Genomic DNA, 14193 nt, shown 5'->3' on the forward strand with positions numbered 1-14193 from the left:
CAACAAAACCGGAGAAGTGAATCTCATGTATTTTGTTTTTCTACTTCCACAAAATGACCTTCTTTCTAAGAATAAAGCTGAAGTACAAAGATCCATCTTCGTTCAATACAAACACAAGATGACTCTTTAGGAGGTGATAAAACATGCCCTACCTAGACTACATGCTGCAAAGACCAGAGAGTCGATAGACCAGAGAATCATTCCGGCCCAAAGATGTTAGGAGAGGCCTAATGTGACAGATGGGATCTGAAAGAGGAGAGGCGCTGGAGAGACAGATGAGAGCGCGAAGTTCAGGCTATTGGGGGAAGATAAAAAGAACTTGGTCAGGGACATATTGATGGGACTGATGACATCATATGTGGGGGCAGGGGGAGGCGTGATGACATCTATAATCCTGCAAATCTGCCAAACCCAGGGCTTCTGAGTCCTCCGAGGCTGAGTTATTTAGGTCATGGTCCAACAGGTAAAAAGCTCATGGATAATTTGTTTTTTTTTTTTTTTTTTTTTTTTTTTTTTTGGAGAGGCAGCATGGAACAGTGTAGAGTGCAGAGAGGAGACCTGGGTCCAAGTAGCTCCCAGGCTGGAAGAACTTCGACAGCTCTGACAACTGTGCACATCAGCTGTACAATGGAGAGAGTATTTCCTACTCTGCCTGACTCATCAGGTGAAGAGCTATGAAAAGAAACTAAAGGTCAATACTATGGAACACTTAGTACTCATCTTCTGTCACTTTTTGATAAGGTTTATTTTCAAGAGGCCACGTTCACCTGCTTGGCCAGTGAAGCTCCACAGAAGTGACTTCTGAGGCATTACCTCTCTCCAGAGGCTTGTGGTACTTCCTAAGAATGTCCCAAAGCATCGATTGTCAAGAGATTTCCTCTTATACTCTACTGCCTGTGAGAATCACTGCTGGCTTTCTCATAATGCTTTGGGCAAGGAGATTCTTTTACTTCCATTGCAGCTGACAATCCATCCATCAGACTAGCAGGACCTCCAAAGGGGCACATTCCTCCATGTGTTTCTCAGAACAGATTCTGGCCCATTCCCTAGTTCAATCAAACAGTGTATTTCCTATTTAGTTAAAGCTTTCCAGAGAAAAAGTTTCCATGGTACTCCCTTAATGAACTGTTTCAGTGCTTAACAATCCTCACCATTTGAAGGTTCTTCCTTCTGTTCAGACTCAGTCCATTTTTCTTGATCCAATTATCGAGAGTTTGAGAGGGGCTGGTTAGCATATAGGCCAGCAGAGCTGTCCCAGAAATGGTTTAGGGGCTACTGTGCCAGCAGACTTGCTGGGCTCTAGTACTGTCCTTCATCTGCGTGATGCTGGGCAAATCACTTAACCTCTCTATGCCTTAATTTCCCACCTGCTCAATCTGTCCATCTGAACCACAGTTTCCTCCTTTATTAAAGGCAGTATCTGACTAAAGGAGGTCAACAGCTGCTTGGTGCCTTGGTGGGCATCTCTCCTGTAGAACAGAAGTTTGGAATTACTGTTTTCCTGTACAATCTCCCATTGGACAGTGAACTTTAAGAAGCAGGAAACCATGTCTTTTTCATCTCTCCTCTAGCATCTAGAGTGGTGCCTACCTAACACATTGCCAAAGAGGCAGAGTAATTTTTAGCCCAAATGTTCTAGGGCGAATTTTCCGCATCCATTTACAATTCCAGGTTTCAGGATGTAAATTCTACCTCCGCTCTTCTCTTCACACCAATTGTCAGATGGTAGGGTTGGGGGAGTTGGGGGACTGGGGACCAGGGCCCCCGGAAACTAAGACTAAGCTCACTTGGAAGAAGTTCGCGACGGGCCAGGAACGTGGTCAGTCGTGTCGCGAGTAGGGACAACGATACAACTCCACATCGGCCACGTTTTCCGTTTGCTCTTTTACTTTAGCGTGTGGGGTTGGGCTGAGCTCCCTGGCGCTCTGCAGAAGTAACAGCGGCGCCCGGAATTTCCCAGGAGCGCGGTGAGAACCTTTGGTGCCGGCAGCAGGCGCCCCCCAGCGCCGCGAAGACGAAGAAGTCCCGGCCGGGTCAGCCCAGGTGGGGGTGACGCACCTGAAGAGGCGTCCGCAGCAAGCTGGGTGGAACCACAGCAGCAGGGAGTAGGGGGTTTCATCACAGATGATCCAGGAAGAAGCGTTGATGTGCACACACGTAACCATCGGAAAAACTCACGCACGGAGGACAGAAGCATGCTTTGCCCTGTGGACGTCAGTCGTGGAGGACTACACCGGGCAGAGTCTCTCAAATCACAGCGCCATGGTTGATTCCAAGTCCAAGATGGTTGCAGCACCGATGGAGCTCTAGGCAAGTAGGGACTGGACCTGTGGGCGGGGCCAAGGAGCGGGGGCGGGCCGGAGGCGGGGCCTCTAGGGGGCGGGGCCAGGTGCTGGGCTGTCTCCGCTTGTCAAAAGGCAGCGGAGGAGCCCGAGGCGCCGGGAGCGCGGAGCAACGTGCCCACCAGCTCGCCAGACCAGGTGCGGCCCCGGGAGCGGCGGGGAAGGGGGTCCCAATGTCGGCATTAGGCCCGATGTGGAGGCGTCGGCATATCAGGCCTTAGTGCCCCGGTGCAAGCACTATAGCCTAAGTCGTAGGGGCAAACTTGGTGACTAAGGTCTGGGCTGTCGTGCCATGAGGCTGGGGCACTGAAGGGACACTGCGGTCTGAGAAACAGCTGAAGTTTGTGCCAGGCTGGCGAGGGAGCAGCGACCTCTTTGGTGTTCAAGCAGCTTAACGCAGAAATGCTCCCCTAGCACAGTGCTCAGCACTTGGGCAACAAGAAGCATTTGTCTCCTTCCTCTGTTGGGGTGCCTTGGCATGGAGTGGAGGAATAAGAGAAGGAGAGACTGGCTGTTGATGGAGCTCAGTCTCTAAGGGTGGACTGTGTATACACCTTTATCTTGTAGGACCCAGGAATGGTCACCTGCTGTCGTGGAGTTGGATCTTTTAAGTGTTTCCTTTACTTGACTTTTTTTTTTAACCACCAATGATTTTAGATCTAGTTGGCCCTAGGGCACTGGACTTATTTTTCAGGAGATATCCATAAATGTCCAGCAGAACCAGGGGCAAACATCTAATAGAGGAGGGGGCTCAGGGAGTAGTTTCTGTTTGGGAAGGGAGAGGCTGGCATGTTGTGGGCCATGAGTGAGGAGGATTCAGGGGAAGTATCTAGGAGGGAACATGTGGTCTCAAGGGAGCCGTAGACACTGCCAACCTCCCCCATGGGCTACTGAGGCTGAGACCCAGGCCGCCTGGGCTGAGGGAGCCCTGGGTCTCGGAGCCCAGGCCCTTCCCGCATCTACTCCTCCTCCTTCTCCTCCTCCTCTTCCTCCTCCTCTCTGTGGTGAGTGAGTCAGCCTCCTGTCTGGGCTCAGTTGCAGCCAGAAGGGCCAGAGCCCAGGCAGGCAGTTGGGCAGACATTTTCGGAGCATTGCTGAAGCTCTCCTGGGCAGAGTTCAGCTCTGCTCCAGCTCCCTGCTGGAAGGCTGTCTTCCTCATGGCTAGTGGTGGCCACTTCTGAAGAAAACACAAAACACAGCGATGATTATGGGACGGCTATGATTTGCTTCCAGAAGGGGTTGTCTGTGAAGGGATTATGGCTTTATGGTGAATCCACATCTCTTTTCCTTCTAGGATCAGGAGGTGCATCCCAGCACCACAGACTTTGTGAGCCTCCCATTCCATCTCTGCCTAGTGATCTTATTAGCTGCCCCTCTCTGTTAGTGAGGTGGGTACGCACTAGAAACAGGAAGGTTTGGGACTAGGGAAACTGCGATGTTGGCAAAGAAGGTTCTAAGCCAGGCTAGGAACTAGGGGTGGTTTGCTGAGGCAGAAATTGATTGTCTGGACCCTGGAGCCTCATCTCTGAACTGGGAGTGCTGTGTATTGGGGGACCTTCCTCATCCCTACCTTGTCCAAGAGCTGGAGGGATTGTGGATCCTTCTGGAATGGTGTGCAGTCAAACCTGGAGATAGCAAGGTTGCAAACTTTTCTCTGGCTTTTGTTTTGGGTGCTTCAGATCCATGAGCAGAAATAGAGGCCCCAGAGTCCATTGCCCCTCGCTCAACTGGCCTCTCTGGACCCATTTGAGAAGATTCCACAACCAGACTGTGGGACTGACTCAAACTGAAAAAAGGCTGGGGAATTCACAGTCTGTACTCCGGCTGGTTCCCTGGCTTCTGTTTGGGGGCCCTTCATCAGCCACAACTTGGACCCTTTCCATGATAAAGGGTTAGAAAGGAGGGTAGAGAAAAAGGATAAGAAGAGAGGAGAGTGGGCTAAGGAAGGAGTGAAAGGAAGAGAGTTAGCAAGCTTTCCTGACCACTCATAGCTCTTAAGCCAAGACTTTATTTCTGTAAATATTGTGGAAGGCCTGATGCTGTTTGGGGTGCGCTGGTTATTGGTGTTTAGGGTTTCTCAGTCTCCTTCCCCTATTCTACCTCAGAACTGATCTCCTTTTGGGACTAAGTCCCAGAGGAAGCACCAAGAAGCCCTCCTGAACTCCCACCCTTCACTTCCAGAAAACCAGTGTGTTTCATGAGGAAGGCCTGTGGCTCAGTGGGCCAGACCAAACAGTTGCCGCAGACAGGAGAGGATATTCCAGTTGCTCAGTTCTTTACTCCACATCCTTAGGAGGCAGTGGCCATCTTGGCTGAGATCTGCCTCTGCTGGGAACCTGCCATTGTCAAGGTCTAGCAGTTGGGCTTAGTGGTCAGAGAGCTGGAGTCAGGAGCCCCTGGAAGTCTGAGCTGAGATGGCATTCTGGTTTGTCACTGGACAGGATGTGTTATAGGACTCCAGTTTTCCATTTGTCACACTGCCAAGTCTGTTTTGGGTGCAGGTAGAGGGAAGTAAGGAAATGACAGGATTTGAGGAGTCTCTTGTATGCCCAGCACGATGTCTGGCCCCCAAGGGATGACAGGAAGCAGAACCCACCAGACCGGGCCTCTTCCCCGAGAAGCTCTGAGTCTTGGATGGGCAGCTCTCCCTCCATTACTGTCCACTTCTGAGGGGGTCCAGTGGGCAGAAGCAGCATAGCTGCTGCTCTGGACCACCAGGGTCTCATCCTATTGACATGTCTAACTGCCCCTTGACCCTCCTGTGTCAGTGCCCGCCTGGGTGTGCTAGAGAGTGACTGTAATAATTTATTAATAATTTATTCTCTAAACTGGGATACTTTTGAGTAAGAAGGGGTGCCATTCATAGTTACGTCAGCACAATATCCCAAAACTGTCCAGGGAAAAGTGGCACAGTTATTCTAGTGAATGCCATTGGAGACCTAGTGGACTTCACAGAGGGGAGGTGGGTGGGAATGGGTTTAATTAGGAGGAGAAAATGAGGGTGGTATTTAATGAGGAGGGGAAGATGGAGGTAGCTTAATTCTGAGGGCAACCTCAACCTTCCTCCGCCCACCCCAGGCTGCTCCCCTGTGTTACCGGCCAATTCCACTCTTCCCCCTGAGGGCGGTGCTGCTCCTAGCCACCCTCTCGCAGGGCTCAACCTACTGCTCATTCTGGTGACTTCCTTTCACCCTTGACTGTGACCGGCTTCACCTTTGGCTTTCCTGCCCCACCCCTATACCTCAGACAGGGACATCAAGGCCTGCCAATTCCCCTTCAGCTGCCCCTGGGGGAATCGGATTTATAATGGGGCCAAGTCTCGGCCCCATGCTTCCTCTTCCCTCTTCCCCCAGTTCTGCTTCCCAGATATCTGGGGGCCACACCATTCCACGGGAAAGTCCAGCTCTAAATCAGGTAAACAACCACGAAGGGAAGGGAAGTCAAACCTTGCCCATGTGGAGGAAGGGCACAGGTCACTTGTAATTGGGTTCTAGGGAAATGGGAAGCAAAGTGGAAGCCAGAACCAGAGAGAAGCTGCTCATCAGGAGTTGGGGTCAGTTTGTTGGCCACTGAAGTTTGACTCTCTGGTCTCGTCTGCCTGTTGGGGAAATGGTCCAGGGTGGAGGCAGGCTGTTCTTGCTCAACCCAAACCATAGGCGTTGGTGGCAGTGACTGCATCCTGCCCTGGTGATATGTGGAAGAGAAACTGCCCTCCCTTCTGAGTTGTTGGTTCTTGTGGTCCAGATGCTCAGGGTGGGCTCCCTGGAGATTCCCCCGGGGAACCGTCTTTGAGTGACTGGGACGTCGGTGTGGAGGGGTGGGGCCCCGTTGATGCCTGCCGTGATTGATGCCATCTACCCTGGCAGGAAGGAAGTTGCTCTCATCATGACTACTGACAAAGACAGGTGAAGACCTCTTGGGAAGTCCCATCTTTTGAAGCGACTTGTGGGGAGGTGGGAAGGGGAGAGACCCCCTGGGCCCGCAGGCGGAAGGGTGTCTGGTAGGTAAATGCAGGAGTGAGAGCAGAAGCAGCAGGCTTCCGAGCATGTCTGATGTGTGCCATGCTTCTGCAAACCTGCCCTGCAGGTCCCGTGCCAAGGAATAGACCAAGCAGTGTTCCCAGAACCAGATGCCACACAAAGTCCCCATTCTGCGCAGGGGAGAGTCCTGGTCCTGAGCAGGGCGTGGGCAGCTCCACCAGCGGGAAAGTGGAGTTTGGGCAGGACCCAGCAGCTGCTTCCTGGGAAGCTGCTGCCTCTCACTGGCCTTCTGACGACAGGTTGAATCTCTGAGGTGTCTGTCAGGCAAGGTGTGACATTCAAGGCACTGTGGGGCACCCAGGAGGCCGGAGGCTTTGCTGGAGGCACATCCAGTGTGTGTCACCTGCTGGCACTGAAGTCGGAGCTCCAGGAACAGCTACTCCCTGAGCACTCAGTTTGGGAGGCCCAGCTGCTGTGCTAGATCCACGGCCTGCACAGCCTCCCGGGCCTGCCACAGCCTCGAGAGACAGAACCACCAGCGTGATCCTTTCTCACACAGGAGGCTGAGTCTCAGTGAGACTGAGAAGTGTGCCAAGGTGGCACAGCTGGCGAGTGAAAGTGTCAGGACTCACCCTGGGGTCGGTCTTTACCCCCATGGAACTCTACCACCTCTGCATTTATGAATAGCCACAGGGCATTCAGGGCTGTGCCTTGCACATGATAGGCCTGCAATGAATGTTTGTGAGCGGCAGGGTTAGATTCACTAACTAGTTTGAACAAGTTGACCTGGGAGCAAGCTTGGTTTGCCCAAAGGTTACTCTGGGGACAGTGGTGTCTCAGAAGGAGACTCCCTCTGCCAGCACCCCCAGGTTTCCATGCCTCTCCAGTAGTCCCGGGTAGAAATAGCTGACAGGAATGGGAGGGAGAGGTAGCTCTGTGCAGAGCGGTTGCATGGGAGCAAATAAGGCTTGAACGGTCTAGAAGGCAAATGAGAAACACTCTTTCACTTTCAAACAAGCCACTGTACTGATACTCTTCTATGAGTTAAGTAAAAAAAAGAAAAAAAGGGCATTGTCACCTGGGAGCTATGTTCTCCTTGTTTACCTCTCCCCCTCCTGGCTTCCCCTTAAAGAATATTCTTGAACCTACCCCACCTGGAGGGCGAAGTGGCCTCCAGCCTCATCCGACAGCAATAAATGTGTCTGCCAGGCATTGCGCCCACCACTCTGCTTGTCTCCTTCCATCATCACAGCTTCTCTTTGGAGTAACTTCCAGTATTCTCTCCAGCATGTATATGGGGAAAACAAAGTTTAAAGAGGTGCAGTAACTTTCTCATGGCTGCAAAGTTAACCCCTGACTACTGCTCTACACTGCTTGTGGTGCTAGGCCTGGCCTTACAAACCACTCTAGTGCCAGAGCCCAGACACAGGTGGAAAGAGGAGAAAATGCTCAGCCTACTGACCTCAGCTCCGGATCCCGGGGTTCCTTGGTGTACAGCTGAAATTGTAGGCAGCACTAATAGAAGCCTTGCCAGCAGCCTGATGGAATGCATTAGACACACTTGGGGTTCAAATCCTGGCTTTATCACTTTCTAGCTTGTGGCCTTGGGCAAGTTTCTTAATCTCTCTGAATCTCAGTTTTCTCATCTATAAACTGGGGGTTATAATAACTCCCTTGTAGGATGGTGTCAGGATTGAAGACAACATAAATCAAGTGCCTGGCATGAAATAGGGCTTTGAAAGGCATGTGCAGACAGTCACTCAGTAGATACACATCAAAGGCCTACTGTGTGCCAAGCACTACTCAGGACACTGGGAATTTAAGAGTGAAAAGTAAAGACTCTTGCAATTGTCTTCAAATGTACTAGACCGGAAACTCACCATTGGAGAAGTCCCCTTAGAATCCAGGGATGTCTCTCTTGGCTCAACTAAAATTCAGTTCACTGATTTCTCTTTCTGTCATTTGTTAGCTGATGAGCTTGGGAAAGTTACTTCGCTTCTCAGATTCTTCGATTCTTTTTGTTTATTTCTTCAACTGTGAAATATATCATACACACGTGAGTATATAATTTGCTTATGTGTAGGTTACAGGATAATATACACTGTACCCACCACCTGGGTTGAGAACAGAACATGTACAGTAGCTTAAAAACCCCCCTTCCTCCTGCCTCTTTGCATCCCCTTCCTCACTCTCTACCCCACAGTAATTAATATTTTGAATTTTGGTTAATTATTTCCTTGCTTTTCTTTGTAAGTTATCTGTGTATGTTTTTACAAAACAATACTTTTAGTTATACATGTCTTTGGAGTTTACATACATTTATGTTCTCTGTGATGCACTTTTTTTTTTTACTTAGTATGTTTCTGAGATTCATCCATGTGGATACACACAGCCGTAGCTCATTGGTCTTCACTTGGGTGTTGTGTTCCATTGTGAGAATATACCACATTTTGTGTCCTCCTTCTTGTTGATGGACATTTGGGGTGTTCCCAGTGGGGGGCTCTTATGATGGGATAACACTGCTTGGAATACGTTGAGCTTTTCTCCTGGCACATACGTAGGAATAGAATCGTCAGCTCACACAAAAGTGAAATTCCATGTTTGGCAGTACTCTGCAATGCCACACTGTTTCACACGGCGGTTGTACCAAAACAAAACAAAACACACAAAAAACCCCACTCCTTACTGTAGTGAATAAAAGTCCTCATTGTTTCCCATCCTTTCAATCAATACTTGATACAGACTTCATTTCTCAGAGTTGTACCAGATGAATTTCTGAAGTCCCTTCTAATTACGGTAATTGTATCGTCCTCCACTTGAGGACCTGGTTTCTGGCTTAGCTGCACGCCGGTCTGATGCGTTGCGTCCAGGTGGCTCCGGTCATGCCACAGCCTGACTGAGAGCCCTGTGCAGAGCTTCTGGGTGCCATCAAAGCCTTTCCTTACTGAGCTTCCACCAGCAGTGGGCGAGGGAGCCCTTGTCTCTACATTGTCCCCCACACTTGGCATTCTGTTCCGATTGCCCAAGAGCCTGGTGTCGGTGCTGAGCCCAGGTGCTCAATAAATGCCCACTGAATTGCATTTTTGTCAAGTGCATTGAGAGGGGCGTGTACTTTCCCTGGGCATCAATTTTGAGAAAAGGACATGGAAGTAACAGAACCCTTTGTGAGCTAGCTAATCAAAGCACATGGGGTTGGGCACTGTGATGGGATTTACGTCTGTCCAGCACTTCTTGATCACTTCAAGGCTCCAGGTGAGGTGAACTGAAGTTTCATAGTCTCCTCTGACTGATTGTTCAGTCTGGCCTTGTTCTTTGACCCTCTGACTTGTCCAGTTTGAGACGCAGGGAGTGGCTGAAGGACTGAGGGGGAGAGAAGGGAGGCGGTACCATGTGGAAGGAGCCGAGTGCCCACGGAGAACCGGGGTGGTGGGTTTAAGAGGTGTTAGATATACCCAGCGTCCTGGCTGCCAGAGAGACAGACATCTGCCCACTCGTGGAACAAAGAATGTGGCTGGCCGGGCAGTTGCCTGGGCCACCCCAGCCCACAATCCTGTAATTACTCATCTAGTCTGTGCCTGTCAGCTCCAGAGGCCGGGGAGCACCTCTGCTCGGGGCCTCATCCTGGCCACCAGGCCCACGCTGGGCTCCGTGGCAGGGCCCCCCCAACTCTTCAGCCACCCCCCTCCCCCACCTCTGTCCCAGTGTCTCTCTCTGCATCAACCTTTGATCCTCATGAAGCTTACATGTCATATAATAGCTGACAGTCATAATCAACCGATGATTATTGTAACTTACTACATTCCAGGTGCTGTGTTAACTGTTTTCATGCATTTTATGCCTCTCAATGATCTTATGAGGTAGATCTGATTATCTTCCCCACTTTAAAAATGAGGCAACTGAGGTTCAAAAAAGTGGCTAAATTTCTTACCCAAAGCCATCGAGCTCCTAAATGAGAACCAGAACTTCAGTTCAGGTCTTCCTAAGTCTTGAATATATGTCCCTTCCTCACCTGCTCACTGCCTTTCCTACACAGTGTCTAGTCATTCAGTTCAGCTTTTCCCCTCCCCCACTCCTGTCCGAGGAGGGCTGGAAAAGAGGCATCAGGTGGTGCCAGCAGAGGGTGAATGGGACAGTTCCAGGCTGGCCAGGATGATGCTGGAAAACACCTTCGGGGCAGAGTTCTTTGTTCCAAATGGCTCTGAATTTTTCGGCCTCTGCCAGGGGTGGGAAGTTACTTCTGTCCAGCCTATTTGGCAAGCACACTAACATCTTGGGTGCCATGATGTTAAGAAGTGGGGGATGGGTTGCCTCAGGTAAAATTCCATTATAATGAACCCCATCTGAGATCTGAACAGCTTTGTTGAAATGGAATTATGTTAACCTGTGTGCAGTGGAAGAAGTCAAGTATGCAGCCTAGGAATCTGGAGGTGAAATGGAGCTAATGGGCCATGAGTGTCTCCTAGAAAAGCTCTGGAAGGAAAAGCACATCCCCAGTTTCTTCCTGAATGCTAAGCTCCTGGATGGTTGGGGCAGGGCCTGGAGGGGAGAGCTCGTGCTCAACTTGGCTGTCCAACCCCGCTCTGCTGTGAGCCCCTGAGAGCCGGTCTGACACCCATCTCACGGGTGTCACCATTCACCACTATACCTAACCCATCGGAGAAACATGAAAGAGAGGTTTAATGAATGGAAATATGTTTGTTGGTAGGCCAAGTCCCCTGAGCAAGAAAGGAGATGTGAAAGGCAATTGCTTTGTGTAGCTATAACATCTTTAAAGAGCTGGGCTGCGACTCAGATAAATTCTTCCCAGTTATTGAACCAAAGGCATGTAATAACAAGCGGGTACCTTGTGCCAGGCACTGTGCTGAGCAGTTACATGCATTAGCCCAGGTCACTGGTTCTGGTCACACAACTGGTAGGAAAGGAAGGTGGGGTTCGCACCCAAGCAGTCTGTTCTCTTCCTCGTGTCTCTGCCCATGGAGCCCCACTGCCACTGTGGGCTGGTTCAGGGCAAGGGGGGCAGGAGGCTAGGGCTAGGGGGCTAATGAGTGAGGCTGGAGGGATGCAAACCCTGGCAGGAGGGACTGGAGGGCACAGCCTGGCCTAGAGAGGCAGCTCTGTCTCTGGCCAGCGGGGTTGCCACTGGAACTGCAGCCCAATGTGGCCAAATTATCTAATTTTTTTAATAGGAAACTAGACATCCAGATTTTTTTCAAAAGTGCAGTCTCTCTACTTTTTAAACAGGGACAACCAATTAAAAAATGTATAATTACCTGGCTGGTGTGGCTCAGTGGATTGAGCACCAGCCTGCAAACCAAAGGGTGGGCAGTTCGATTCCCAGTCAGGGCACGTGCCTGGGTTGCGGGCCAGGTCCCAGTGGGGGTGTGTGTCAGAGGCAACCACACGTTGATATTTCTCTCCCTCTGTTTCTTCCCTCTTCCCCTCTAAAAATAAATAGTAAAATCCTTTAAAAAATGTATAGTTACTGGTGGTGATGGGGGCCGCTGGCACACAGAACACACGCACAGTCAGGGGCAGCCTGCAGGCTTCCATCATGTCCTCTGGCAGCTTCTTCCTTTAACAGGTGCCTGTTACATAGAATGGGACCAGGGAAGTTCTTGTTGATATAGGATTTCTTCCCAAGGGCATGGACGATCACTCTCCATGGGTACTTTGTAAGGCAGAGTGGTCTTTTTTTTTCTGTAGCGTTATAATGAAATCTTTCAGCCCAATGATATCCCGCAACAAATCCTCTCCTTCCTTCCCATCCTCCCTTGGTCCCTCCCTCCTTCTTTCCTCCCCCATTCTGTTTTCCCAGTTATTTTCCCATATTTATTAGAAAGAAAGTTCTGAATAAAAAAATCAAAAGGAAATTAACAGGAAGAAAAGGATCTCTAGGTGAAAAAATAAAAAGTGGAATGTTTCGGAGCACTTGGCTGCGAGGACCTCGCGCTGCCGGAGAGGATCGTGCCAAGTGGACCCCTTCAGCATGTTTCCTCACAGCCTCTGCCCTGCTTGACACCGGACCCAGCTCTCCTCCTTCTCTTACGTATCTGGGAGGATAATAGCAAACTCTAGCGAACATTTTTATGGAGTGTAACAATTTTTATAACACACTTAAATATGCCATCTCTGCTCGAGCAGCAAGCAGTCCTGTGAGACGGGCTTGGTGGAGGGGCAGTGCTTTCATCTTCTCCCCTCCGTCCCGTAAGAGAGCAGTAGGTGTGGAGGGTGGACACCCAGTGTGCCGGGAGCTGCGGGCTCCCACCCGCCTTCCCTCACCTGCCGCCCCCATCCTCCCCTGGGCTCCACCGGTGGAGGTTGGTGGGGCTGCTGGTAAGTCCTGAGCCCCTGACTAAGGTCCCCACTTCCCTGAAAATCCCTATCCAGGGGGAGTATGAAGTAGGCATGGAAAAGGCCCTAAACCGACGCTGGGTGGCCAGCAGCCAGCCTTCTCCCATGCCTACCCCTACCGCTTGTCACCCTGAGCTATTGTTCCCAAAGCTGGACAGAAAATAGCTCACTAGGGAATTATTTTTGTCTCTGTTAAACTTCAATCCCAGGCTCTTGAAGAGCCTGGCTGCAGAGTGTTTTTTCAGGTCAGGGGGAGTTCTGGGAAAAGTAAGAGGTGGGGGGACAAAGGGGAAGTGGTGGGTGGAGGGGCCACCACCTCTCCCCACAGGGCAGTGATGGGCCACAGCCACTGGCCTCCTCCCTGCCCATCAGGCTGCCTGCCTGGCAGCAACTCCAGCGGACAGAGCGGAGCCTGCCCAGCCAGCTGGCGCCCGGTTTCACTCACAGCTCCTTTCACTGAGCGCAGGCTGTGAGCTGGTGCATCAGATCCCTTCTCCAGGGACGTTTGCCTTTGCTGGAGTGTTGAGTGAAGGGACAGGGGAGTCTGTTACCCCATATGGAGGCCCAGGTGGACAGCGAAGGGGAGGGGAGGAGGCGGACAGCTGACTGCTGAGGAGAGAAAGAGGTTGTCCCTCCGGAGACTCTGGTTTGGTGCCTCCTAAAGCAGCACTGAATGCTGCTCTGTGTAGCAAATCTGAGCCATCTTTGCTCCTGGGCACCCAAGACAAACAAGGAAGAGGAAGATGGCCAATGGATAAGGCTGGAGGAGGGGGTTTGTAGTCTGGAGAGAGTTCATGGATTACCACAAAAGCAGTTATTTCACACCACACAGTGGCCCTTGGGAAGAATCCTCCTGAGAGATTAGGGTGTTTCTGGCCCAAAACATCGAAACAAAAGGGTTATCTTTTATCATAGCTCCGGGGGGAAGGCTGGGCTTGTATAACATCGGCTAGCAGTGAGCGTGGGCACCCTGACTCAGAGTGCGGGCTGGCATGTGCCCACACGTGTAGGGGACTTCCCACACGTGTCCAACGTGCAAGTTGTTTGTGACCATCGTGTGTCTGTGGCCGATGCCATTCCTTAGAGCGATTCCTGGAAACAAGGAAGTGACCTTGTTGACCGGGAGAGCGGAGTGGGCCCTGTGGATCGGTGGAGTCAGGCTTGGGATCGCTCGGCTGTGGGTACCTCAGGTCTCCCTGTGCCCAGCAACCGTATCTGGCCACCCTGGACAAACCGATGCGTTAAATAAGGATCGAACTGGTGATGTGCAGCTGAGCTGTTCTCCAACGTCCACCAGCCCTTGTCGAACCTTTTGTTCTTTCTTTTACTTTTCTCTCACAAAACAGTTTTTTCTACTTAGCTGGGCTGAATTTTCCAGAATTCTCTCCTCTACTTCTCCCTTCCAGCTCAATTACTCGTGGTGCTATTGCCAGCGTAAAGGATTCCCCGCAAAGGAGGACAGCCGGGGGCGGTTCTGGGTGTGCACCAGCTGGGAGCTGAACTGCTGCAGAAGAGGGTCG

At 51.1% G+C, this 14193-nt stretch overlaps 1 protein-coding gene across 1 annotated transcript in view; it reads left to right on the forward strand.

Annotated features, from left to right (window-relative positions):
* The first annotated feature begins 2389 nt into the window (after window positions 1–2389).
* Window positions 2390–14193, forward strand: part of VDR (vitamin D receptor) — a 55536-nt gene continuing 43732 nt past the window's right edge. Inside the window, exon 1 of the mRNA XM_024575542.3 lies at window positions 2390–2480. The gene's annotated coding sequence lies outside the window, so the exon portion shown is untranslated. The remainder of the gene's footprint in view (window positions 2481–14193) is intronic.

Source organism: Desmodus rotundus, chromosome 3, assembly GCF_022682495.2.
Source record: "Desmodus rotundus isolate HL8 chromosome 3, HLdesRot8A.1, whole genome shotgun sequence".
NCBI classification, from domain to species: Eukaryota; Metazoa; Chordata; class Mammalia; order Chiroptera; family Phyllostomidae; genus Desmodus; species Desmodus rotundus.